This window comes from Mchenga conophoros, linkage group LG8 (assembly GCF_057382185.1).
Source record: "Mchenga conophoros isolate Kocher_MC1m ecotype Shallow Benthic linkage group LG8, M_conophoros_male_GT1.1, whole genome shotgun sequence".
NCBI classification, from domain to species: domain Eukaryota; kingdom Metazoa; phylum Chordata; class Actinopteri; order Cichliformes; family Cichlidae; genus Mchenga; species Mchenga conophoros.
The window spans coordinates 19,386,174-19,412,679 of NC_140533.1; the positions used below are offsets into that span (position 1 = coordinate 19,386,174).

At 40.0% G+C, this 26,506-nt stretch overlaps 1 protein-coding gene across 1 annotated transcript in view; it reads left to right on the plus strand.

The window, feature by feature from the left end:
* Window positions 1-26,506, plus strand: part of LOC146568617 (uncharacterized) — a 163,496-nt gene that overhangs the window by 136,768 nt on the left and 222 nt on the right. The gene's annotated exons all lie outside the window — the stretch shown is intronic.

Genomic DNA, 26,506 nt, shown 5'->3' on the forward strand with positions numbered 1-26,506 from the left:
TTAGAATAGCTGTTTAGTATAAAAAGGTGTATTGTTTGTGTATGTTTTTAGCACTTTTAATATAATATGAATGATATATAGATATTATATCGATATTTATAGATAGTTAAATGTAGATAGGGACAACCCCAGTGACAAAATATAAAAAAGTTAGATATCTTAACATAACCAAATAATGGCTCAAATGGTAAATATAGAAATGCAACTTGGTGCTTTTAAGGTGGAGGTGAAAGACAAGGCATGGATCTGACGGAGAAAGCAAGGACACACTGAACATTAATCAGTAGCAACTTGTGATGAGAATTTCCTGCTTTATTGCTGTCTTTACTCTGAATCGGGCTATAATTTGCTTTATTGCCTACTTATCTGTATTCAATAAAGTTTCTTTTTGTTACTCCATTGTTTACAAGGGGTGACTACATCGGATAGATTCACACATTTGATGTGGCACAGACTCTTATTCCTTCCTGACACAGCCCTTCCAGGAATTTTTTATCGCCTTGCAGTCCTGAACAAGGAATCTTCCAATAACACGCAAATGTGTTAACCTCTACACACATATTTATATGTGGTAACTTTGGTTTTCCATAATCATAAAATCTATAAAATCAAACGCATTTTTGCAGCCAGAGGAGTCGCCCCCTGCTGGCCGTTACACAGAATAAACAGATAATTCTATGATTACTGTGTAAATACTTTTTAGATGTTCTACGGGACTGCTTATGATTTGTTTGTATTGACATTTTTGTTTAAACAAACCCTAAATCTTCAGTTATGATGAGCTTTCAGAGGCGCCATTGACTATTTTCTAACCTTAAATGACTATTCTGCAACATATGTCTTAATTTGGCTCAAAACCATTAAAAAAAGACTTTAACCAACAATGTCATGTCCTTAAATAGAAGGTGAAACCTTATTTTTCTACAGCCATGCTCCTCCGTGCCATTCATTATAATTTTCTATCTCAACGGGCAATCTGTACTGAGAAGCATCCAGTCCATTACACACATATGAGTCCCATCACTCCTGCAGTATTGACAAATTCATCAGGCATTTTTCTCTGTGCTCCCTGAGCAGAATTTAGATTCAACTGCCATTCCCAACCCAGAACGGCCTTGTTAGAATACAAACATGACTTCTCCAGTCTCCAGCTTGTTGGGAGCTCTTACAGTGATGAGCCATTACCTGTCAGTGAACAGAGCATGACCTAGAGTTTATGCTGATTTGTCAAATCGAAGACAGTGTCGACTAGAAATGCATCTGGCATTATTTGACGTGTAAAAAGACAAGTCTGATATTTTATTTTACACAAGCAATCGGACCTTTAACTACAATATTTACAGCTGGTAGACAAACAATAGCAATACACTGCAGTCCAATGTGGCTGATTGGAGTCACATTTCTTCTCGTTCTGTAAATATATGACCAGGAGTGGCTCGATTTTAGTTTCCACGAACTCTTGTGTGAAATTAGAGTAGCACTAAATGTGCCAGACTGATTACCAGGTACTCATTAACTTTGTTTGAATGTTTGAATGCAGATAGATAAAACATATATGAGGACATTCTCTCAGCTTCAACTTGTGCTTGAGCTTTTTATCGACTAACTGTGTGCTTTGAGTCGTCAGCAATGTTACAAAACAGATTTAGATGCCAGTCTACAAATGATCCATAAATGAAAGAAATTAACCCTCGATTGGCTACATAATTGAAAAAAAAAAAAGCATCATTGTTGCGTTGTACAGTGAGTTCAGAGAAGAGCAACATCAGACCTATTTCAGTTGATCGTATGCACTATCTGTTCATCACTGTCAAATACCAAGGCTGTCTCACTCCTTGTCACATACAGTAGCAGAGAAGCCTGGACTGACACCGAGTGGAATTCAATCTGACAAGTGATAAAAAAGTGTTTTGGCATGTTACGGGCCTTGTGGGCTGGCCTTAGTACCCCATGGTCGCAGGTTGAGGACATCCGACCTGAAATGCATGCAAACTAATGGCCAGCATGACTGACATTTCCACCAATGAGCCCAAAGTGTTCGCCTGTTGTCAGCAGGAGTTTATCAATAGGCACGTCTGCATATGCAGTCGCCTATCGATCCATCCATCTCTGTCCGCCCCTCTCTGCATCACTGAGGCTGTCTGTTGTCATTCAGCGGATTGGCTGTGAGGAAATATTGCTGCAGAAGCCTGAATTTGCAATCCTTTCACATTGGGAAAGGGATTTATAACAACACGAGAATCTTTTTATGATCACATAGATATCTCACCTGACCCGAATCTCACCTGTTTTGGACACTAAAACAGATTTATGCCTTTTAATTTGTCAGTCAGCTTCGCACTTTAGCACCTGGTAGGAAGCGTACAGATAGACTCTACAGGCGTATGCATGCCGTGTTGGGTCTTTTCCATTAGCATTAACATCATTAATGAATGCAAGGTAGCCAGGCCTCATTTGCACTATTCGCCCATGGAGACTGACTTGCTGCACTGAGTGTTTTGGTAACAAGGCCCCAGGTTAATTGTGGCGAGTACCAGAGGCCTTGTCCCTTCAGATAACATGGAGCTTTAGAGTAGCGAGATGCTGTGTGATTAGAGAAAGGGGCCAGGGAGGTGACTTAGGTGAGGATAAAGAAGCCAGATCAGGTCTCTAAGGAGTGAAAGGTTTGAGTCTGTGGGGGATTGAGGTAAACAAGATTGTACCTGTGAGGGAGATAGAAAGAAGCTGCTACCCCCAGGTCATTATTGCCCTTCGAGCATCAAGCAGAAGGCGCGCACACAGCTCAGTGCTTATCGATGTCCATTGAATAACAGGGCTGCTGTTTTGCCATAAACTGTCGGCGAGTCAAAGCAGTCTTTCTCGATGACAGACATTCAGGGGCCACGAGGAGCAAGTGAAGATTGAATTAATGAAACGCCTGCATTTATGCAATGAAGCAGTGAGATAATAACTTCTTCCCATTTGGCTAATCAGGGTTATTTGTCCTACATATATGTAAATCATTCTCAGAAATGAATTGTAATGACAGGTTCATTGGCAATATATTATTATTACACCTATAGCGTCAAACCTGGCCCGAACCGCAGCTCCCATGGCAGTGAATTTAGCTGATTAAATCACTGGGTGCACACAGCAGTGGTGACACGAAAACAACAATTAATAAGCCAACCCCCAGTGCACAGCGGCTCCATTTTAACCAGGCTGCTAATAACATTACATGGCAAAAATATCCTAATCAGACAGGTGAAAAGGGATTTGGAAGCAATTTGATTTTCTTGCTTAGCGCAAGCTCTTGGCCAGCAGCCGTGGCTGTATTAGAGGACTTTATATAGAAATATTCACCAGCATTAGAACTTGTGCTAAAGATGCTGCTTGCTTTATGTACAGGCGAGATAAGAGTTCTGTTTTTACTGTGCTGTTTATCTTGACAGCTTTCTCTCTTTATCTCCTCGGTATCCTCACTCCCTCATTCCCCTCCCCCATGAACCCCCACCACACTCACACATGTACGATCACTCACAAAGAATGCACATTAAAAAGGATTTGTTCCCCAAAGAAGGTCGGCATTTGTAAGGCTACTGACAGATTTAAGTGTCAATTAAGTTGATGTACAGTGGGCACATTATCATACAAGGTTGTCAGCCGTGGCCATTTGAGAGAAACAAATACCCGGAGCTTTACACCTTACACGGCTTGAACTTTGTATGGACCCACAGTTGCAATGAATGTCACAGTCAATCATTTATCCAGTTGGCAAGTGTTCTGGTGGGGAGTGTGAGATCAAGTCATTTTATACAAATAACAACCACACACACACACGCAAAAAAAAAAAAATCTGGTTTGCGAAATGCTTTGTCATGTTCTGCGGCTATGTCCCATCCCTGGCCTGTTTGGAGGTCTTAAACTCATTACTGGAAGGGGGGAAAATTATACCTCTGCACAAGGATGATGGATGACAAGTTAAATTTGTGTCCAGGGACTGAAGGTGAATGGTGACAGAGGTATTTATCTTGAGAATGGAGGTTGGGGTCAGGCGAGGCTGGGTGCCTTAAGGCACAAGACATTGACAAATTTATCCTGTGGACCCCATTGCTTGGGCCTTTTCTTTGTTTTGAATCCTGGCCACTCGCTAAGTGACCCACATCCCTCATGCTGCCAGTGTGTGAAAAATGCTGTGCCACGCCAGGCATCCTACCTCTGCTCAAGCTTGTAGTTCATTCTTCTGTGAGACCTAAGTCTTTGACTCATTTTGAACCACGCTTGTTCGGGCTATTCAGAAAATGTGAGATTCTGGGTCACTGGGTTAATTTATGTTCTCAAAGTTACAAATGGATTTTGAAATATTCTTAATGACAAAGTTTCCTGACTGGCTTTAAAGGCTGCTTTGATCTGATCTGGTACAGTTTAAGATTAAATAGATAAATTGTTTAAACAAATGTTTGCTTCTACTTACAGTCATGGTGACAATTATCCTGCAGGATCTTCAGTGTTTACACTAGTGAGACAGGGGAATGTGTATACATGTGTCTAAGAAGGGATATGATGTATAGAGAAGGGGGTGAGCCACAGAGACCTCTAGTGGAGACTGAAGAATCCTTGTGAAGTTTGACCTCAGATTTTGTATACTCTTGTTGTTTATACTTCATCAACTATCTAAGCAAGTTTGAAGTTAGAGTAATGAAAAATATAGTGCTACTGATCAGTAGCTCTAAAAATATGTGCATTTAGAGATTTGCACATTTTACAAGACTTTCCTTTCTGTAATATTATGCATAATTTTCAACCTATCAGCATTTTGTTAGCATTTTTATTTTCCACGACACAGAGTCTTTGATTTCACAGTGAACTTTAATGAATTCACTTAACATTATACATAGCTTTCTGGTGAAAAACCTTGTAAGACAGTTTTGAAGTGCTGGAGGTATTTTGGCTTTCATTTGGTGAAGGGTGGAGTACATGCTGGACAGGTCACCATGACAGAGCCAAGACAGAGTGACACACAACCATTCACACTCACAGTCACACCTGCAGCCAAGTTTGAATCACCAGTTAACCTAAAAGGATGCTTTTGGACTGTTCATGAAAGCCAGAGTACGTGACGAGAACCAACACTGTCTCATTAACTGTCAGTGACCATTGCTCCATCTCCTTTCTGCCAGGCTTCTGGGCTAAAGCAGCCACAATGCCAAACTAATTCTGAACGATAAAAATATAAACTAATACCAAAGTAATAATAACAACTGCTCACCTCCAATTTTTAAGAGAAAAATATGTTTTGCGAAGCATACCAGAAACGGAGACCTTTCTCCTTCATATTAAAAGCTGCACCTTTTGATCCATGTTGGGTGCACTCATAAGACACAACTTTTACTTTGAAGGCGAATGGTCTTCATTTCCCGTTTGAGTTGCACTCTTCACAGTTTGATTACTACTCTTGAGTAGTGTTTGCTAACAAGTCTGTGTCATCCATCAAAACTATGGGTGACCCTGGCAAGGAGCTAGCAGCTAAACTAATCACAGGAGGTTTTTATTTCACCTTATACCTCTTTGCTATTAATTTCAGTCGGTGACAGCAAACAACCTCCAGGGGCCACTCGCCAGCAGGTCAGGGGATACATATCTTTCCCTAGCAACCAGTGTTAGCCCAGGAGAGAGAGATGCCTTTTATGCTAGTCACGAAGGCAGCTAACTAAGTAGGTTTGGTTGTAAGCTTGCATGTTTAATCATTACAGTGGTCCTAACAAACTAACACTGGTTAGTTAGCAACTAATTTGTTAGGATTTTCCTCCTAGGAAGACACAACTCTGTAACACCTGAGCCATCCTCCTGTGGGCTAAAGCAAACTAGCTAAGTTTGCTGCCGGACTGCTAGGAGCCCAGGTCTTCATGTCAGTGATGACATGTAATAACCTAAATTGTTACATGTGGAAACAGCAAGTTTAAATGACTATTTCTTTCATAATCCAAGCAATCTGATAACCATCTTATCAGCTGGGTGGGTAGTGTACAGATCCTTATTGAGTTTTTTTTTTTCTATACTTTATTTAAAGTGACAGCTTAAAGTTAATTGATTCAGACTTACTTATTAGAAGACTCTTTTACAAAAAAATCTAATGGTAATTTAAAATATAGTCTTTTATTTTAAAATAATTACATTATAATTGTATTTATTTATTTATAATTTGTATATTAAGGCTATAATATATGTTATATATTTTGAAATCATTGCAGATTTAATAATTCATGGCTAGAGAGTGATTGTGTGTACGGTCATCTGAGGGAAATTTGTGTTTCAACACATTGCATCTGTGGTTTTGTGTTCTGATGCCAAGGGTCTGATTTTCCAATTAGGATGTATCAATGCTGAATTCAGCGCGGAGGACTTTGTGCTTTGGAAGAAGTTTTCACAGCCTTTATAATCTCTAACCACTTTACCATGCTCCATCCATCATTTTGTCAACACGCTAATGTTTTGGACCTTTACAATCTCGGCTCACAGAGGAAGGTAAGACGGACAAAGCAGTCAGTTGCTTTCACAACATGCAACTATTTGTACCGCCCTCCTTTTTGATTGTGACCACTGTTTGGAGATAATTTGTGAAAGCTGAATAGAAGGAAATATGTTATGGGTTGAACAATACCTGTGTCTCGAGTTTAGTATTATTGCATTGTTAAGTCACCAGTGCCAAACCAAAGGCTGATAGATAGCCACTGCTTCCTTTCTTGTTCCAGTGACAGATGATTAGATGGCTGTTATATCAAAATGGTATATCAGGTAACTTTATACACCTAATGAAAGTTGATGCTATTGAGTTCGTGAAACTGTAATCAGTAGTTGAGGTGCATTGTACTAAAATATTATGAGAGACGTATTGATTTCCTGTCAGGAATAGCAATGTCAAAATGGAATAAACTCTTACTCTGAAGCATCGATTAATTTTCAACAACACACAACATGTGTTTTACCTTATAGAAGTGATCTTTTTCAGAATACTTACAAAAATGAACCCCCTATATATATATATATAAAAAAAAAAACACCCAGCACGCCCCTGCGGGCGGTCTATCCTTCAAGCTCGGGTCCTCTACCAGAGGCCTGGGAGCTTGAGGGTCCTGCGCAGTATCTTAACTGTTCCCAGGACTGCGCTCTTCTGGACAGAGATCTCCGATGTTGTTCCCGGGATCTGCTGGAGCCACTCGCCTAGCTTGGCGTCCCTGGGTGGGGGGGGGAAAAAAAAAAAATATATATATATATATATATATATATATATATATAAGCAGCTGGGAGGTTAGCCAACTAACGGAGGTGCAGAAAGGTGCGATAAAGAAGGTGCATAAGAAATACAGCAAGCTGTCCATACCTGAGACCTTGGAAACTCCCAAGCAAAGACTCACAGCCTTGGCCAGCCGCTTGAGGAGGTACACCAGAGAGATAGAAGGCAGGAGAATAAACCAGCTGTTCTCCACAGAACCAGCAAAGGTGTACTCTCAGTGGCAAGGGAACAATAATAATAAGAGAACAGCACCACCAAGGCTGGAGACCGAGCAATACTGGAAGAGCATATGGGAGAAGGACGCAACCCATAACGGCAATGCTCAGTGGCTAGTGGATCTGAGGGCAGACCACAGCGACCTCCCTGAACAGGGTCCAGTAACCATCACAGTGGCAGATATCCAAGAAAGGGTCTCCAGTATGAAGAGTTGGACAGCACCAGGGCCCGACATGGTTCACCCCTACTGGCTGAAGAAGCTGACTGCACTCCACGAGCGTCTGGCAGCACAAATGAACCAGCTGCTAGTTAACGAGATACACCCGGAATGGCTAACCGAAGGTCGGACAGTCCTGATCCCCAAGGAGGGACCGGTCCGCTCCAACTACCGACCAATAACCTGCCTCAGTACTACATGGAAGCTCCTGTCAGGCATCATATCGGCTAAGATGAACAGGCACATGGGTCAATACATGAGCGGGACACAGAAAGGAATTGGCAAGAATACCAGAGGCGCAAAACACCAGCTACTGGTAGACAGAACAGTCTGCAAGTCTGCAGACTGCAAGACCAGACTGACCAACCTGTGCACTGCCTGGATTGATTACAAGAAGGCCTATGACTCAATGCCCCACAGCTGGATACTGGAATGCCTAGAATTGTACAAGATCAATGGGACCCTAAGAGCCTTCATCAGGAACTCAATGGGGATGTGGCGCACAACACTAGAGGCCAACTCCAAGCCCATAGCACAAGTCACCATCAAGTGCGGGATCTACCAAGGAGATGCTCTGTCCCCACTGCTGTTCTGCATAGGCCTGAACCCCCTCAGTGAGATCATTAACAAGACTGGCTACGGATACCGACTACGGAACGGAGCAGTTGTCAGCCACCTCCTGTACATGGATGACATCAAGCTGTATGCCAAGAGTGAACGAGACATCGATTCACTGATCCACACTACCAGGCTATACAGCAATGACATTGGAATGTCGTTCGGACGGGAGAAGTGTAGTCGGATGGTAACAAAGAGAGGGAAGGTAGACAGAACTGAGGGGATTGAACTACCAGAAGGCAACATTGCAGACATAGAGGACAGTTACAAGTACCTGGGGATCCCGCAGGCGAATGGGAACCATGAAGAGGCCGCTAGAAAAGCTGCAACCACCAAGTACCTGCAGAGGGTCAGGCAAGTCCTGAGGAGTCAGCTGAATGGTAAGAACAAGATCCGGGCCATCAACACGCCCTGCCCGTGATCAGGTACCCTGCTGGGGTAATAGGCTGGCCAAAGGAGGAGATAGAAGCCACTGACATAAAGACAAGAAAGCTCCTTACCATGCATGGAGGGTTTCACCCCAAGTCCAGCACCCTGAGGCTGTACGCTAAGCGGAAGGAAGGGGGCCGGAGACTGGTGAGTGTCAGCACCACAGTCCAGGATGAGACAACGAACATCCAAGAATACATTGGGAGGATGGCCCCAACTGACCGAGTGCTCAGTGAATACCTCAGGCAGCAGAAACCCAAGAAAGAGGAGGGAGACGAGTAACCATCATGGAAGGACAGGCCCCTTCACGGTATGTACCACCGGCAGATAGAGGGGGTGGCTGATATCCAGAAATCCTACCAGTGGCTGGACAAAGCTGGACTGAAAGACAGCACAGAGGCACTAATCATGGCAGCACAAGAACAAGCTCTGAGAGGTCCATAGAGGCTGGGGTCTATCACACCAGGCAAGACCCCAGGTGCAGGCTGTGTAAAGATGCCCCAGAGACAATCCAGCACATAACAGCAGGGTGCAAGATGTTAGCAGGCAAGGCATACATGGAACGCCATAACTAAGTGGCCGGCATAGTGTACAGGAACATCTGTGCCGAGTATAACCTGGAAGTCCCGAGGTCAAAATGGGAGATGCCCCCAAGGGTGGTGGAGAATGACCGAGCTAAGATCCTGTGGGACTTCCAGATACAGACGGACAAAATGGTGGTGGCTAACCAACCGGACATAGTGGTGGTAGACAAACAGAAGAAGACGGCCGTAGTGATCGATGTAGCGGTTCCGAATGACAGCAATATCAGGAAGAAGGAACACGAGAAGCTGGAAAAATACCAAGGGCTCAGAGAAGAGCTCGAGAGGATGTGGAGGGTGAAGGTAACGGTGGTCCCCGTGGTAATCGGAGCACTAGGTGCGGTGACTCCCAAGCTAGGCGAGTGGCTCCAGCAGATCCCGGGAATAACATCGGAGATCTCTGTCCAGAAGAGCGCAGTCCTGGGAACAGCTAAGATACTGCGCAGGACCCTCAAGCTCCCAGGCCTCTGGTAGAGGACCCGAGCTTGAAGGATAAACCGCCCGCAGGGGCGTGCTGGGTGTTTTTATATATATATATATATATATATATATATATATAGAGAGAGAGAGAGAGAGATAGATAGATAGATAGATAGATAGATGTATGACTTACTTTGTCATATATTGACTTTATAGAATGAATGTGACAGATCTGTTTTCAAACTATAGCCCTCCTGAGCCCTCTGTATCCATTAACAAGTCTTGGTATTAATATGCATTGAGACGGCCTTGGATAATGCTACAAGCTTTTTCACCATGACTTATATTTACTTTAACCAGTCTTCCCTTAAGTGCTGTTTTTAACAATGCAGTCACTATAAATCATTTACCATACAGGAATACCTTTAAGGAATCATTTGCTTCGGAGACATTTGTGGTTGGTTTGATGCTGGCAAAAGGCATTATCAGAGTGACAGCATCGTGAGCTCCTCTGATGCAATATTTAATATATGTCACATAGCCACGCATTAGGCCAGAAACGCTCCATTGTTTTCATGTTATGCAGTCAGGGCTGACAATGGTTGGGCAGAGGCAGGACAGCGATAATTCAGCCAAAGAAAATATAAACCTTTAGTCATTAAACAATGCACGAATGTTCATGCCATAAAGGTATTTTTAGAACAATTAGACATACGGGAACAGAATAAACGTTTGAAACCAGCAGTGGTACATGTGAAGAACTTGTACATTTATACTTGGATATAAAGTTAGTGAAAGGATGAAGGAGCTAGACTGCTTAAATTAATTAAAAACTCTTTTCAGAAATAAAAATTGTTGTTTTTGGGGCATTCTTAAATATAGCATTTTCACATGATTTTCTTTTTTGTCTTGTGTCATAAATATATTTGGGTTGTTCAAAAAATAGTATTCTGAGTGCCCCACCCCAATTTATCAGATAAAATGTGATACATGTGTGAATAAACGTATACACATATTAGATGTGAACTGTAGATTAAAAATGGATGAAAAAGTAAGGAAAAGTTTAAGGTAGTTAAACAGTTAAAAGACCCTGTTCAGGTGATTGGAGAGGCTGACTGCTTGAGAAAGGACATAGACAATAACTTGGCCATGTATGGCTTCACAAAAGATTAATAACATTGTACAATTAATTTGAATGTCCCTGGAAGCCATTGAAGGAAAGCAAGAATAGGGGCAATGTGAAAGCACCAGCTAGGTTTTGTTAACTGAGTTGAAAATTGGACTCATATGAGTTTATATTTGTACCTAATTATCAATCATCAAGGTAAGTAAATTAATCCCAAAAAGGTTGATTCTGTTCATCTGGACGTAGTGTTTTCAACTGGAAAAATCACTTAAAAGTTCATGCACTTAACATAGTCCTACACTTTTGGGCCACTTTAGTACAAAAAACCAGACAAACAAGAAAACACCCACAAATATTTCAGAAAATGTGAGGTTTTGTTTGTTTTTTTATCTTCTTGAAAGCAATTTTTTCCCTCAATCTTAACTAACTGAAGCCTTTCATTGAACTACCAAATAAAGAAATTGGTGCTCTCTTTTTTTGTCAGACACGTGGCAGCACTTCTGCTATTATTTTGTTTGTTTTTAACAAAATAAAAATGCAGACATAAGTGTACACATTAGTTTTTGACTACTAGTGAAAACTGTTGTCTTTACAAATAAGCCTCTCACTGAACTAACACAGCCAATCCCTCAACATGTTTGTACTCTTTGCTCATTTTGCCTTTATATTGCTCATTTTTTGCTTTTTAAAGAACTTATTTTAACATTTTACTTGTGGAGGCTAAAGGCCTGTTTTGTTGACAGCTATGGAGAAACTGAAAGCAAAGTGAAACCGTTCAAATATCTTTCGGGAAACACAAAATGACACGAGAGCAGACCGGCTGTGGGACTGGTCCCGCGTTCTTGCTTCGGCAAACGATCCCTGTAACTTCTAGCGTTCTGCTCAGCCTGAGTAATTGAGATGTGTAATAACTGTGACAGAGGGCATTATCTGACCCATTTTCCTTTTCTTCTCACATTGCATTGTTTATACATGCCTTCCTGTCATAATCCTTTATAAATCTCCAAAGTAAAAGCCCTTTGAAGAAATTGCCTCTTGTAGCGTGATATCCCGTGTAAAGGAGTTCTTTTTAATGACCAGGGTCTGACCTCATTTCATATGCATGAGCCTACATCAAAGTAGACAGCATCTGTCCAGTCTATGCAGCGCTCTTGTACTTGACAGTCTTTCACATCGGAATGACAAAGCACATACATGGAGCTTATAATTGCTTAATTAGGTTCAGGGCATGCAGTTTTACCTTGGACTGACCTTGTATGTTTTACAATTTACATTTTCATATTTTATTTTGTCATTACTACCAGAAAAGGCATCCATATGATTCAGTCAATTATTTAAAGTCTTTAGAAAATGAAAGTTAAATGGCTTATAATTTATCAAATCAGAATTGATGTTCAGCAAAGTAGCGATTTATTTATACACCACCTTTCTAAAAAAAATTGCTTAATAACAGCATCACCAAACAAGGGGAAAAAAAGAAACAGAAAAATGAAGTACAGAAATATAAATTAAGATTATCCGTAAGAGGAAGGTAAATTAGTCTAAAGTTTAGGATGGCAAACAGTGAATGCTGTTAGGAAGGTGAAGATTAAGTAGTCATTTGAAAATGATCCAAAATCCAGCAGTTGGTTTTGTTTATACCCTAAACACTAGATAATAATTATAATGCATAATAATATTTTGTGTTTGAACCACACAGCAAATAAAAAGTTTGCAGCTCTTCTTTTGTCTTTTAATGTATTTTAATGAGTTGCATCTCTGTGGTGTCTATGGTGACACTGTGATTCAGTCTCACTCTCAGTCAAATCGTGTCACATTTTTTTAATGTACAACAGCAGTTACCTGTTCTTTCAGTGATGTTGCTGCACCATTCTTCACTCGGCTCCCTGAAGCATTTTGGTTTTGTAGTTCTTTGATGCAGAAAATGAGTGGTTTGTTTGCTGGCTGTGTAATTACTGGCAGGTAACCGCTTGACCAGAGTGATGTAATAACCACATTAATACATATCAGCCTTGGCCACACTCTGCAAACCAATCTGACAACATGTGTATATGTGTGTGGCAAAGAACCTTTTACTAATTTCAGCAAAATTTAAAATGCTATTTGATAATCAAGAAATATGATTAATGCCTTCATGTAGCTCTTTTATTTACACTTAATATTTTTATAGTCATTGTATAACAATGTTTTGACTGTTTTCTTAGTATCTTGGTAACTTTTAGTCTAGTTGACTATTCTGATTACTTTTTTCTCATCTCATTGGAGGGCCACTTTAGTACACAAAACCAGACAAACAAGAAAACACCCACAAATATTTCAGAAAATGTGAGGTTTTGTTTGTTTTTTTTATCTTCTTGAAAGCAATTTTTTCCCTCAATCTTAACTAACTGAAGCCTTTCATTGAACTACCAAATAAAGAAATTGGTGCTCTCTTTTTTTGTCAGACACGTGGCAGCACTTCTGCTATTATTTTGTTTGTTTTTAACAAAATAAAAATGCAGACATAAGTGTACACATTAGTTTTTGACTACTAGTGAAAACTGTTGTCTTTACAAATAAGCCTCTCACTGAACTAACACAGCCAATCCCTCAACATGTTTGTACTCTTTGCTCATTTTGCCTTTATATTGCTCATTTTTTGCTTTTTAAAGAACTTATTTTAACATTTTACTCAACAACAAACAAATCCGCCCTAACAAAAAGCTAACTTCAAGGACCAAATTGTATTATATTTGAGATCCCTGCTTTAAAGTAAAGAATTGTTGCTTTGGACATACCTTACCATTAAAAATGTAACATTGTAACTTTTGTTACTGGACTGCTTTTGACTTTTTACTTGAATTCAAAATTTCAAATAACATTTAAAATAAAATGTTCAGCAAAATAATTTATTTAGACTTGTTTCACTTTCTCAAGCATGATATATCGTTTTGCCTATCAAATAGTTAGACATTCAGAAAAAAGTTCCCATTTCAGTTTAGTGTGATCAGAAAAAACAATCAGACTATTGGTAGCTTAAAAAAATAACACTAAGTATTACAATGCACCATTCTGCTGAGAAACCTTTGGTCACGTCATGGATGTCAATGTTATTTTGCCATTTACCTCCCACCTAAATATTCGTCAAGCATATCTCCTCATGGCAGCTGTACTCCCTGACTGATAGTGCAGGACTTCCCAGCAGGACACTGAGCCCCCACAACCCATCCCACCCAGAATGGTTTAAAGAATACAAGAATGAGCTCAAATTGTCCCCGCCCCCAAACTCTACAATCCCAATCTGGTCATACATATGCTTGATGCACGGGAATAAGTGAAATCAATGGAGACCCCACCATGCACCCAACAGAGGACCATGGCTCAGTACTCACAGATGTTTTTGGTGGACATGCACAAAGTTATGTAGGCAGTGGTGATGCTGTTACTGTTTGGTTTATATATATATATATATATATATATATAATTTGATTCAGAGAAGAAGGAGAGACTTACTTTGAAGAAGCAGTTACAGCACCCTAAAGCATACTGTTCACTTTATAGTGAAAAATCATTAACAGATCTCAGTCACATTACCTTACCTTTTAATGTGAAGTTTCAAGTTCAGACAAGTTCAGACTTATATCATATCACGTCTTGGATTTGGCAGCATTTCGGGCTTTATTAAACCTATAATGTGAGCACCACCTGCTAGCTCTGTGGGAACATTGTCAGCTTTTTGAAGTTAGTTATTGACCTCACTCTGCTCTCTCTGTTCCAACAACAGTTCAGGACCTCTGCCAGGTACTCTGTCTTTGTGGCAGCTCTTTGATGCTTAATCTAAACAGGAGTGTTTATGTGACTGAACCTTGATGAGGTCATCAGTAGAGCACGTCCAGTTGTTTTGGTTACGATAACAACAGAGTGTAAGCCATGTTCACAGCCAAAAGTGACCTACATCCTCATCTTTATCCTCTCTTTACTGTTTCGGGAGCACGTAACGCAAATTCACTTAATATTTATCGCTATGGACACTAACGGGTTTTCCTGTCTTTGTCCTCACTGCTCAGTCAGATTTACTCAATAACAGCTCTTTGAAAATATACCAAAATATTTTTTTTTCTCACACGTTGGACACATTGGTTTAACTCTCATTTAAAAGATTAAGAAAATTGTATAAGGTTTTTGGCTAATTGCTGTTTTAATTATGCCTTTCATATAGAAATGCACCAATCATCTAGTCATATTCAGTCATTTTTGTTAAAGTAAACACAGCTTAACCTTTATTAGCTTGGTCTGCTCAGTTTAGCTGGCAGTGTTTGAGGTACACAAAGAAGATGTACACATCACATAGTTACTCCACCACCAACTAGTGTTGAATATTCTGCAGTAACTTACAGTTAGATTGCATTTGTACCTCTAGTAAACTGGAAGCCCTGGAAAAACCTGGAGCTCATTTGAAGAAAATGTAAAAGTTTTTAAATGGTCAACGTTTTATGGAAAACATACATTGAAACTTCCATTAAAGGAAAGTCATCAATAGATGACAGTTGGTAGCTCCTGGATCAAACCAGGGATTTTTAGCCTGTTAGGTGAATTGTAGTTCGTCGAGTAATAGTCATACTTGGCAGACTTTTGAAAAATCTGATGCATCCAAGAAATTTGCAAGCAGTGTATCTGTGCTTTTTATTAATTTATTTGTTTACTTATCTATTTATTTTAAAAATTCAGCCCTAGTTTCTTCTTTCGGTACCTTTTTGCATTGTCTATAGGCGTACTTTTTTCTTTAGTTTGCCCAACAGACTTGTCTTTGGTGTTCGTGTCTATTGTAGCCTGGAGGCAAACTCTACAACATGATTCATGGGAATAAAAAATACAGAATTTTGACATATAAGTCTGTGCTGCTGGCAAACAGAATGTTATTTGAGTTCATGATGAAGAGCTGAAAGTATTTCAAACCACAGTAGTGAAGTGTGGTGTGTTTGCAGTCCGGCAGATGGTTGGAGAATGTTTAATTTCTAGTCTCTGCTCTCTAAAACTAATGACCTGATATTAAAATGGTGACGCTATTTTGGGCTCCAGATTATAAATTGTATACCGATCTATACAGGTGGTCCAGCACTGATTCCCTTTGTTAATCAGGCTGTCACTACAAACACATGTAGAACAGCACATCATCAAGTATAAGTCAGCAGAATACCTGACGGAGCGTCTCCTCTTTAATGGATGTATGAAGCTTTTGGTCTGTGCTGCAGCTTGGGCCTTTAATCCCTGCACATGTTGTAACACACAGTGACAGAGGGAGGAGTGTACTGTATGTCTAGAGGTCACACCTAGGTCACCTTTCACAAAACCAAGCACAATTAGTGCAATGACTCAATCTTCTCAGATAAGTTACGGAAAGCTGCACCTTGTAAAGCAGAGTGTTAAACTTTAAAGCACGTGCGATTACTCATAATTGCACCAGAAATTGATTTATTAGCTCTGTTGTGAAGCTGTGTGAGCTGAGTGCCATCTGACCTCCAGCTGAATTAATAATCAACAGACTCCCCGAGCAAGCAGATGTTTGAAGGTGTTGCCATTTTATCGGGCCTGTAATGTGAACAGGCATGAAACCAGATTAAATTAAATGATGTGAGGACAGACAGCTGTGACACATTTGGACTTTGCTGCTTTCCCTCGTTTGTGCTAATAGCGGTTTATGTTCTCAAACACAAGAGATGCTCTGGTCTGTCTCTTCATAACGGTGTTTTTAGGGATTCGCTAAACTACCGTCTTGGGGGAAACTTTTAAAGTGTTTTTCTGCCTTTGCCTGTTGCCTGAAGTAAATCGTAACAGTAAAACGGCCAATGGAAACAACAGCTTTGTGAACAACACTAAATCCAAAGCGGCTTTCCTGTGGTCACTACCAACTGTTTCTTAAGACATTTACTTTGAAGACGTCTGTGATGATTTCAGACCTTCGACACGTTTTCTCTAATAGCTCTTTGATTTCTTGCTTTGCCCTCTATGAGGTGTAGCCAGTTTAACAAAGAACTGATGAAGTGTTTATGATCTCTGAACATTCAGCACGAAGGAATTCAGACTACATGGAATATTTATTAGAGCTGTATTAAACCGAGGAAAACGTTTTTTCTCTGAAATCTACTCTTCAACTAATTAATGGGTCATGACTGCACTTTATCTCTAAGCCTTATTAACCTAACAAAAACCTGTGGCACGTTAAATAACTGTAATGCAGATATCATATACTATGTTTATACAGTACTCTGCAAAAGTCTTGAGTCACCCCTCATTTCTTTATACTTTGCTAGGAAAATACATAATAGGTGTAGCAGTTTATTGAAACAAGGATACAAGGATACATGGAAGGATACAAGGAAATACAGTATATAAGGAAAAATAAAAGTTTGTACAATTCTTTTTTTTCTATGCAGGTATGGTTTTGCTGCATGACTTTATTTTCATGCAGAAAAATGAAACTGATGCCTATAAGATGCTTTACGGATGGTATTGCACGGTAGATCAAAAAACTTTCTGCATTCGGAATTTCATCCACCTTTACTGGATCTCCAACACCACTGACTGAACTGCAGCCCCAAACCATGACAGAGCCTCCACTGTGTTTTACAGATAGCTGGGCACACTCACTCTCGCTGATGATGATTTAAACCAAAAACTTCAAACTTGGATTCATCAGTCAGTAAGAGCCGTTACCACGTTTCATTTGGCATATCTTGGCCTTTTCTTCCTATTTGCCGTCTTTAAGAATGGCTTCTCAAAAGCCACTGCTCCACCTAGACCATTTGTGATGAGCTGTGATGGAAAAGCTAGATACATCTCTTAGGTTCTGTGTCGGTTTTTGCTGGATTTTCCCTATTTCACAAGGACATGTCTGTCAGATATCGTTCATCTGCCTCAGACAGCTGCTGCAGAAAAACATTTTATTTCTGAAAATATTGGAAGTGAACTGAAAATGAGTGAAAAAACAGTCATGTCCAAAGAAAACCTTTTAAAAAGCCTTGAGAACTATTGTTCAAGACAACATTTTTAAAAATGAAAAGAATGTCTGGCTCCTTCCTCACTTTTGCACAGTATTGTACATATCAATATTAGTATAGTTTAGAAAGAATTAAACTATATCACCGACTTCAGCTTAAAAACTATTGAAAAATAACTTGTCAGAGAGAAATAAATTTCACATGTCTTCTATTGCTGTTATTTTTCTAGTTTGATGGTGGTGGGGGTTTCATTGGGGGGTTGGTATTGGGCTTTGTGCAGATACCTTATCTGACCAGTATCACTTATGCAACTTGATACTCATAGGTGGGGCCGATGATGTTCTCAAGCTCATCCATTTTGCATGTTGTATCTGGTTATTAAAGTTGGAAGCTATTTGGATATGCTGCCACATCAATTACTTGTTTCACATGGTGTCAATAAGTAGATACTGAGTAACATTCAGTTAACAAACTTTTAATAGGTTATGCACAGCAATCTCAATCAGACTGGGCTATCTCAGATCATCATCATCATTCCCATCAACTCCAATCAGTCACGGCAGTCATATGCCCCCCATGGCCCTGGTTCTGACAGTTTTTTTCCTGTTAAGAGGGATTTTTTTCCTTCCCACTTTCACCAAGAGCTTTTTCAAATTAGGTCATCTGATTGTTTAGGTTTGCTCTGTGTTATTGTAGGAGCTTAACCTACGATATAAAGCACCTCGAGGCGCCTGTTGTTGTGTTTTTGTGCTATATAAATGAAACTGAATTGAATTGATTTAGCGTAAAGTTGTGAAACTGTGCTTTGTTTTCAAGACTGCTGATTGTCCAACTAAAGAAAAGTTCATGGGGTGAGAGCAAAGCAACCCACCAATCAGCAAACACTATATCTAGTACACTATACTAGATAATTTCATGTGCACAGAGGAAAATATCAACATATTCTGTTGTTGTAGAAAAAGTTCAGATGGCTTTTCTTTTCTCTGAAAGTCTCCAGTATGCAAAGCGATACTTTCAGGTCAAGAGTGGTTGGTTTGTAAGCTGAAGTGGTGGTCGTTATGTGTTGTTGTGTCTGCCCGGAGGAGCTGTCGACTCAAGTGTTTTTCTCCAAATCTGTCACATATTTCAGGAACAATTAGAGAAAAGAAAGTAAATTGTTCCCAGGCACTTGGATTGCTGTCCTCACGACATCTGCCACAGCAGTGCGGATGATAGATTCCTCCTTCATTAGCTAGGGGTGTGGGATTACCCAGTGAGAAGACATTAATCACCACTTTCTGTGGCAGCCTGAATGCACTGCGCTTTGTTAGAAAAAAAACTTTTTCCCCCCCTCAATGTGTCACTCTTCTTCTGTGACAGGCCACAATCAATCATCTTGATTGACAGCACTGATGGGTTACACTGTTTACACAATGTGTAATGAAAGATCATGTTACCCGCTATTGTTGTTACTGAGACAACTCTTTTGGACCGAATCTGAATAGAGTGGGTGCTGTAGTACAAATTCACTCAAGCTTGTTTGCTTTCCCATTTTGTTTCCACAGCAGTTCGGCACTGTCCCTTTCACTCTCTCTTTCTCTGTACAAACACTCCAGCGATATATACACTGTGAGGGGGCCAGGTGCCTGAAATCCTATATCTGTGTGTGGGTGCATTTGTATTGCCAGTATGCACCAGAACATGGAAGAATATAGAGTGGTTTGACAAATTGCATTTCTTATTAGTGCCTCGTTATATCACTCTCTCGCAAACAATCAGAAATTAGCGGCAGAGTTTTGACACATTTAACACAGCCATAGTTTGGTTTAGTCATTAAATGAGAAATATCTTTATTTCTTATTTTAAAACAAAACTGCTACGAAAAAGGAAAATTAAAAGCTTTATTTATAGCATCACGTAAACAAGCAGGCTGCTAGGCTGAGTCACTGCCTAACATCTTAGAACCCATAGTTAACCGGCATTGTAAAAAAGCAAATTATAAATATTTAATTTGATTGACTAATATTTCTGGAACTAGCATTGGGGTTTTTTTTTCTCAGTCAACTAATTTCACAACCCTAGTTTACACGTTAAAATTTTTCTTCTGATTGGCTCCTGAAACGATTTATTCCACCCCTCTGAAACTGATGAAGTTTAATTTGGGTCCCGCTCAGCGTGATTGATGTGTTTACATGGCACATTTGCACTCTGATTAGAATTGGAGTATAAGGCTTCATGTGGAAGTAGCTATTGTGTGAGCCGAAAGTTCTTCAAATATATCCAACTATGGGTTTGTTCTAACAATGCTGTCATGTCCTGAGGTAGCAGAAGTACCTTTTGGACAGCATGTTTTCCACCTTCGCGAAGAAAGGACACAAATGACCTTTATTCTGTCTCTTCAGCACTCAGAGCAAAGGCGTGCACTAAAGTGATGTTCTTCTCAAGTTTTGTAGGTTTTAGTCTCTCTCTCTCTTTCCTCTGTCACCTCTAAATTAGGCCTACAAATGACATTTACCATAGAGAACCCCTTTCTAATGAGAAATGTATTAAAGCTTCAGGAGCTGTAATACCTAAAACACTCATACATCAGTTTAATGCAGACAGGTTGGTAATTGTGCTCCAAAGCAATCAATCAAAATCAGCCCAGGAGTTATACTTAGCCCTTCCTGATTGATGTAATGACTGTTTGTATTGATATTTTACTCGGATGATCACACTTTGACAGATGTGTGCACATAAACACACACGCACTTTCTCACACAGCTGCGAGTGCGCTCATGCCGTGTGGCCTCCGGCTGACACCGACACACCTGTGGTCATGGCGTGGTCAGCAGAAAGGTCAGATGTCGCTGATCTTACACATCTAACTGAAGTGTTGATTCTGAAAATCCTGCCTCGGGACTTTTTAGTTATTATTATATCCACCTATAAGATTTCCAGATGCTTTGAAACATGTGAAATTACAAGAATGAGTAAGAATTTCTCATATTGATCAAACGCACTTGTAACCTTTAAAGGAAGTTTGTTTAATGACACATTTCTGGACTGGGTTTCTTGAAACAAAAACCTCAAGTAAATATTTGAGTGTTTTTCTTTCATGCCTGAGCAGAGCCAAAGATATTTTTAAGCTTTAAACAGTCACACTGAATGACTCATGTGGGAATCTGCCACCATTTGGAACTGGCGGACACGTCTCTCCCTCTTGGGCATCGTGAGATAAGCTGTATTATTTTACGTTTCCTGAGCGGCGATGGTGGTGTCTGTCCTGTTCTGGAATTAGGACGCTATTCACAGAATTTTATACACCCAATCATCTGATACAGCAAAGTACCTGTCTGACCTAAATGAAGGTGTGATATTTTATGTCCTTCCAGGCATCGGACAGCTGTGGAGATTGGTTTGCAGAAATATGATGAGAGGACATAAACCAACTGAACTTGCTGCCCTTTTCTTACATGTGAGCTTCTTGTCCTGAAGATGTTTCTTCAAGTGGAACATAAAGCAGTGTTATGCATTCTTGTCCTAAAATTATTCTTTTTGCTATTGAGCCATTTGGCAATACGCATACGATAATGATGAAAGAATGCCGTCTTGGTGGTATTAATTCCTCTTGACACTGCACATAGACCTCGCTGTGCTGTTATAACCCACACGTTAAAGTGCCCTATCACTCTTACGTTAGGCCTAGTTAACCTAGTTAGGTTAGAGTCGACAAGACAAAGCACGCCAGTGACTGATTAAGATGGAACCTGTGGTGCTGACTGAAATAAAGCTATCTCATTCCCACCCACATGACTGCAGGGAGAGACATCAATTCTTACCTATCATCTTTTCCCGCAGTATATTTTCTCATTACAGTTATCTTGCATATACATACAGTGCATTAAAAGTCCTGTAAATCAGATCCTCTTCTTTTACAGGTTGGGCTCTAATAATGTAATGACGCTCTCTTGATTCATTATGGAAATGGGCTACAATGTCAAGGAGTTTGGTTAAATTCTCTGTAGATACATCAAGAGGATTTTACAGTATGGTAGTTTTGATTAAGCTGGAGATTATCACAGAGATATAGCGCTCTTACAAGAGACCCCTTTTCGGCTCCTCTTGGGTGGTCTCTCAAGATGACTTTCTCTCCGTGCCTGCCTCCTGCTTGACGACCATTGTGTAACACAGACAGAGCACAACGGCAAGACATACACTCCTGAGGAGAGAGCCACAAAACACACTCTGAAGCCTGAAGCTTTTTGGCATCTGCCTCGCTTCTTTAAAGAGACTGTTAAATATGAGTCAGCTGTTGTGCTCAGGACTCCAACAACAGCTTTAATTCCTCTGCCTCCCCCTCCTTTGCTTAAAAGGGGGCTTTGTGCCTGTAGGGCCCCCATCAGTTACCTGCTGACAGGCCGAGCATGACTGATGAGCTGCCCGAGGCGCCACGGTATACTTTGTCAGCTGCTCATAATTTATACATCTTATCTCCGTCAGAACAAAAGACAGAACGCGGCTTTATGGAAATGAAAACAGAGACTTGTTTAGACTCCTGCATGTGGAGTGAAGTGGAGTGATCCTACTGATAGTTGTTTCTGCGAGCGAGACTAGCTCAGAGGCTTGTCTGGCTCTGAGCACTCCACAGCCATTCAGTCTACCCACACCTTGACTGTGTGAGTGTGCGTTTGTGGTGACCACTTAGGGGCCACGTGAGGTTGTTCTGGTTGTGTGTTTGGCTCTGGGAGGCAGGTGACAAAGACATGAAACACAAATATGCTTATACAGCATTAGTTGCTTTTATTTAAGGTTATGCTTTTGGTTGTGGGGATTCAAATGAATGAGTGCTATAGTAGTTAGCATAGCGGCTGGAAGAAGGAGAAAACAGACAGTGATTTCACATAGTGAGTCTCACACAGACCCAAAGTTTGGCTCTGGCTCAACTCCAGCTCTGTGCCCACAGAGATTAGACTGATATCAATCTTATCAGAGTATTTAAGTATACCTGTAGTTACAGATGAGCCTTTTGGCATTGCACATCAACTGAAATGACAGCAGTAACTAATGAAGACTTTAAGGATCATGCCAACACAAATCAAAGGCTAGTAAAATATTACACTACTACTAACTATGCCCTTCGTTGCATTAACTACTAAACTGGTAGCCAATATAGAATAGAATAGAATAGAATAGGGATGCTCGATTATGGCAAAAATGATAATCACGATTATTTTCACTGAAATTGAGATCTCGATTATTTGACGATATTTATTTAACCCTTTAAGACCTACCATAGAACCAAGTCCGCCAGAGCTTATATAATTTTTTTACATGCTATAGTGCCATTTGTGGGAGCATTTCAAGTTGCTATACATCAATACAACTGTTATAGCCCATATTTTAATAATATGTATGCATTAAGTCCATAGTAACTACATTAATTGCAAAAAAAAGTGCAATAAACTACAAAAAAATTGAAAATCGTTTTTGTTTTGTTTTTTTACATATATTTCTACTTGGAGAAATTTAAGAGGTTTATCCCTCAAAACTTTAAGTACAAAAAAGTTGCAAAAAATAGTTTACAACAACAGGAAATTTATTTTGAGTGTCTTCATAGTTTTATTTTGGAGATACAGCAATTTTTATATACTGCAGGAAAAACAAAAAAACAATCCTATGAGGCAAATTTGCAAAGAAAGCAGCAGGTGCATCAAAATAAACTATTTCCAGCAGTGCAATTCGAGTTCTAAACATCCCAGCAACTATTCAGAAAAGTATAGAGTCAAACATGACTTATAAAAACACCAGTATAGGCGTTTAAGGCCTACAAGTAAAAAAAACTACATTTTCCGCAAAAATGATGTTACTTCCGGTTTCGGGCAGGAAATGGCAGACATGCGATAGTTCCCGCTGACGTCTGTTTCAATGTGGGAAGTGTTACAAACAGCTGATCGGATTGGCTAAGCCCGTTTCTGGAATATTATGTTTTTGTTGCTGCAAGCGCTTTTTATGCAATTTTTGCAAAGCTATATGTGGAAGGAAACCGTGACCCAGGACAAGCTGATGGCATAAGATGTAAGTACAACTCCTCTGGTTTCATATGCAAAAAAAATTATTGCGCTAGCTTACGCGGTTCCGGTTCTACAGGGATTTAAAAATAGTTATGCAAAACGGAGCGTGCTGCTCTGACCGGCTTTAAAGGGTTAACTATAACAATGTATTGAATAATGACTTTAAAAAATAATATAAAACAGTGTGCAAATACTGATAACAGTGCAAATGTTTGCAATATAAGAAATAAATGAAAAATGTAAACATCTATGTTTAGTGAACTTTGCAGTGTTGCTCTGTGGTGCAGCTACTACATCGTAGCACAGTTTACACACTGTGTCTACTTGATCCACGTCTGACTCCGCGAACCCATAATGTTTCCACACCACTGAAGTTTTTTTTACCTCTCTTTTCAACCAACGGCAGTCACTCTCCTCTCCAAATAACTTCTGCTTAGCTTTCCGAGCTTCCCTCGGGTCCTCTTAATTGTTGTGACGGGTGTTCGAAATGCAGAGAGGTGCGCTCGATTTGCCACGCGGAGCAGCGCGAGAGTAAAGCACGAGGGAGGGGCCAATAATCTGCTCAGTCATTTTTAATGATCGTTGAAAGCCCAGATCGTAATCGAGATTAAAATTCGATTAATTGAGCAGCCCTAGAACAGAATAATCCTTTAATTGTCCCACAAGGGGAAATTTGGGTGTAATAGCAGCAAGAAAGACACATATACAAACAAACAGTACACAAGACACAGAACAGAAACATACACAATTTTTACATATTTACATCAAGGACAATGGTTACCAAAAACAGAGTACTGTACCGTTATTAAATTAAATTAAATACAGATAAGAGGCAAACCCTGCTTATAGTGTGAATCTGTTGATAAAATAGTGCAAGTTACAGCGCTGATGTAAACCTCTATGTTTGTTGGGAGCAGTTTTGATTGTACAGTCTGACAGCTGCAGGGAGGAAGGACCTGCGGAAACGCTCCTTCATGCATCAGAATTGGAATTTTAATAACTATGTGTTAGTATATTTTCAATATACTAAGGCATGTTAAAACTATTATCTTAAAACATTGGTGTACCTGTGATGAGACTCAATACACCATAATGAATGGGATATTGATGGGAACCATGTGGTAGACATTGCAGAGAAAAGCAATATATCACCGCTTGTGGAGCTTTTCTGTGGTCGGGGCGGATTTTTCTGTGCTTTGGTCTATGATATTGAGAGTGATTTATTCACTGACTCATCCTCAACTACTTTGTCAGATTCAAATTGTCCTGCCAACTCTTTTAGTTTTGGTTTTCCCATGGCCTTAAAAACAAGGGATATGCACTCACTTGCAGCAGTTGACGCGGCTGCCAAGTCAAGCTGCTCATCCTGCTTTTGTTTTGCTCGGTTTTTAGTGCCTCATCAGCAATGAAATGCTGAGAATGAGAGTGCAGATATAATAGCCGGCCTATGGTCTTACTGGTATAATAGCTCTAGAAAACAAAAAGCAAAAAACTGATAGTCATAGCATTGTATGTGCCCAGACTATTACTATTCCCTTTACCTCACTCTTTGTTTCTGCTTACATAGAGCTTTTTATAAATGTTGTCCTTTGTGTAACTGAATTTTCTGACCTCTCACTGTAAGGTGAGTGTGAATAACAAAAAAAAGTGACTCTAAGCACACACAAAGGATGATATTTAAATCTTGTGTGTAATAAGAGAGCCATAATCCAGAACAAACAGGACTTTGAGAAGACCTCACCCAGACAGGTGTGTCTGCTGAGGCGATGAAGGATCGCATTATCCAGCTTCCCTTTCTTCTCTAAACGCTTCGTTTTTTTTTTTTTGCATTTCACTAAGACAGGTCATTAAATGTTACTGGAGTGTCCATACACTTCTCTGATTCAGAACTGCAACAAGCAAGCCAGCTGTAACTATCAAGCAGAGGCATGAGCAGGCATCTAAACTGTTCCGCTGATATCCATATCTGTGTCTGGATTCTATTTGTTCACTTGGAGCTGGCCGGGCAGCGGATCATTTGCACCCCAGTGACAAGTACATCATCATCCGCCCGTAACCTTAGCTTCAAGAGATGATGCAGGCTTTGTTCTCCGCCAGGCTCACTTGGGGATGTTTGGCAGTGTGCTGATAGATATGATTATCCTTAATGTCAGTGCATAGCACCATCCCTGATAACAGATTCTCTCAGTAGAATCCACCTTGCTTATCTCGCTTCTGTGTTGTTAGACTGCGCCTGCCTTTCTGTGTGGGGAGATGCAATGTAGGCATTTTTTTTGCAGACTTCTGAGAGCTCATTCAGAGCACAATTCAAGAGAAATGTTGCCAGAATTTCTTGATGATAAGGATAAATTAACACTGTTATAATAATAATTAACTGATAGGAGCAATTACAAAGCTGGAAAGTTTAATATGCAAATATAACATTGAAATACTAGCATGTAGGTGACTCAGTATTGGCAATCACTCAGCAATTATCGTAGCAGGTACTACAGTTAATAGCTTTCAAAAAATCACCCGTTAGTGTTTTTTCCTCACTTATTTTCATCTTTATCTGTTGAAAACAAACCGTCTCTTTGTTCTAATGAAAAAAAAACCCCACCTTTTTTGTGATAATAAT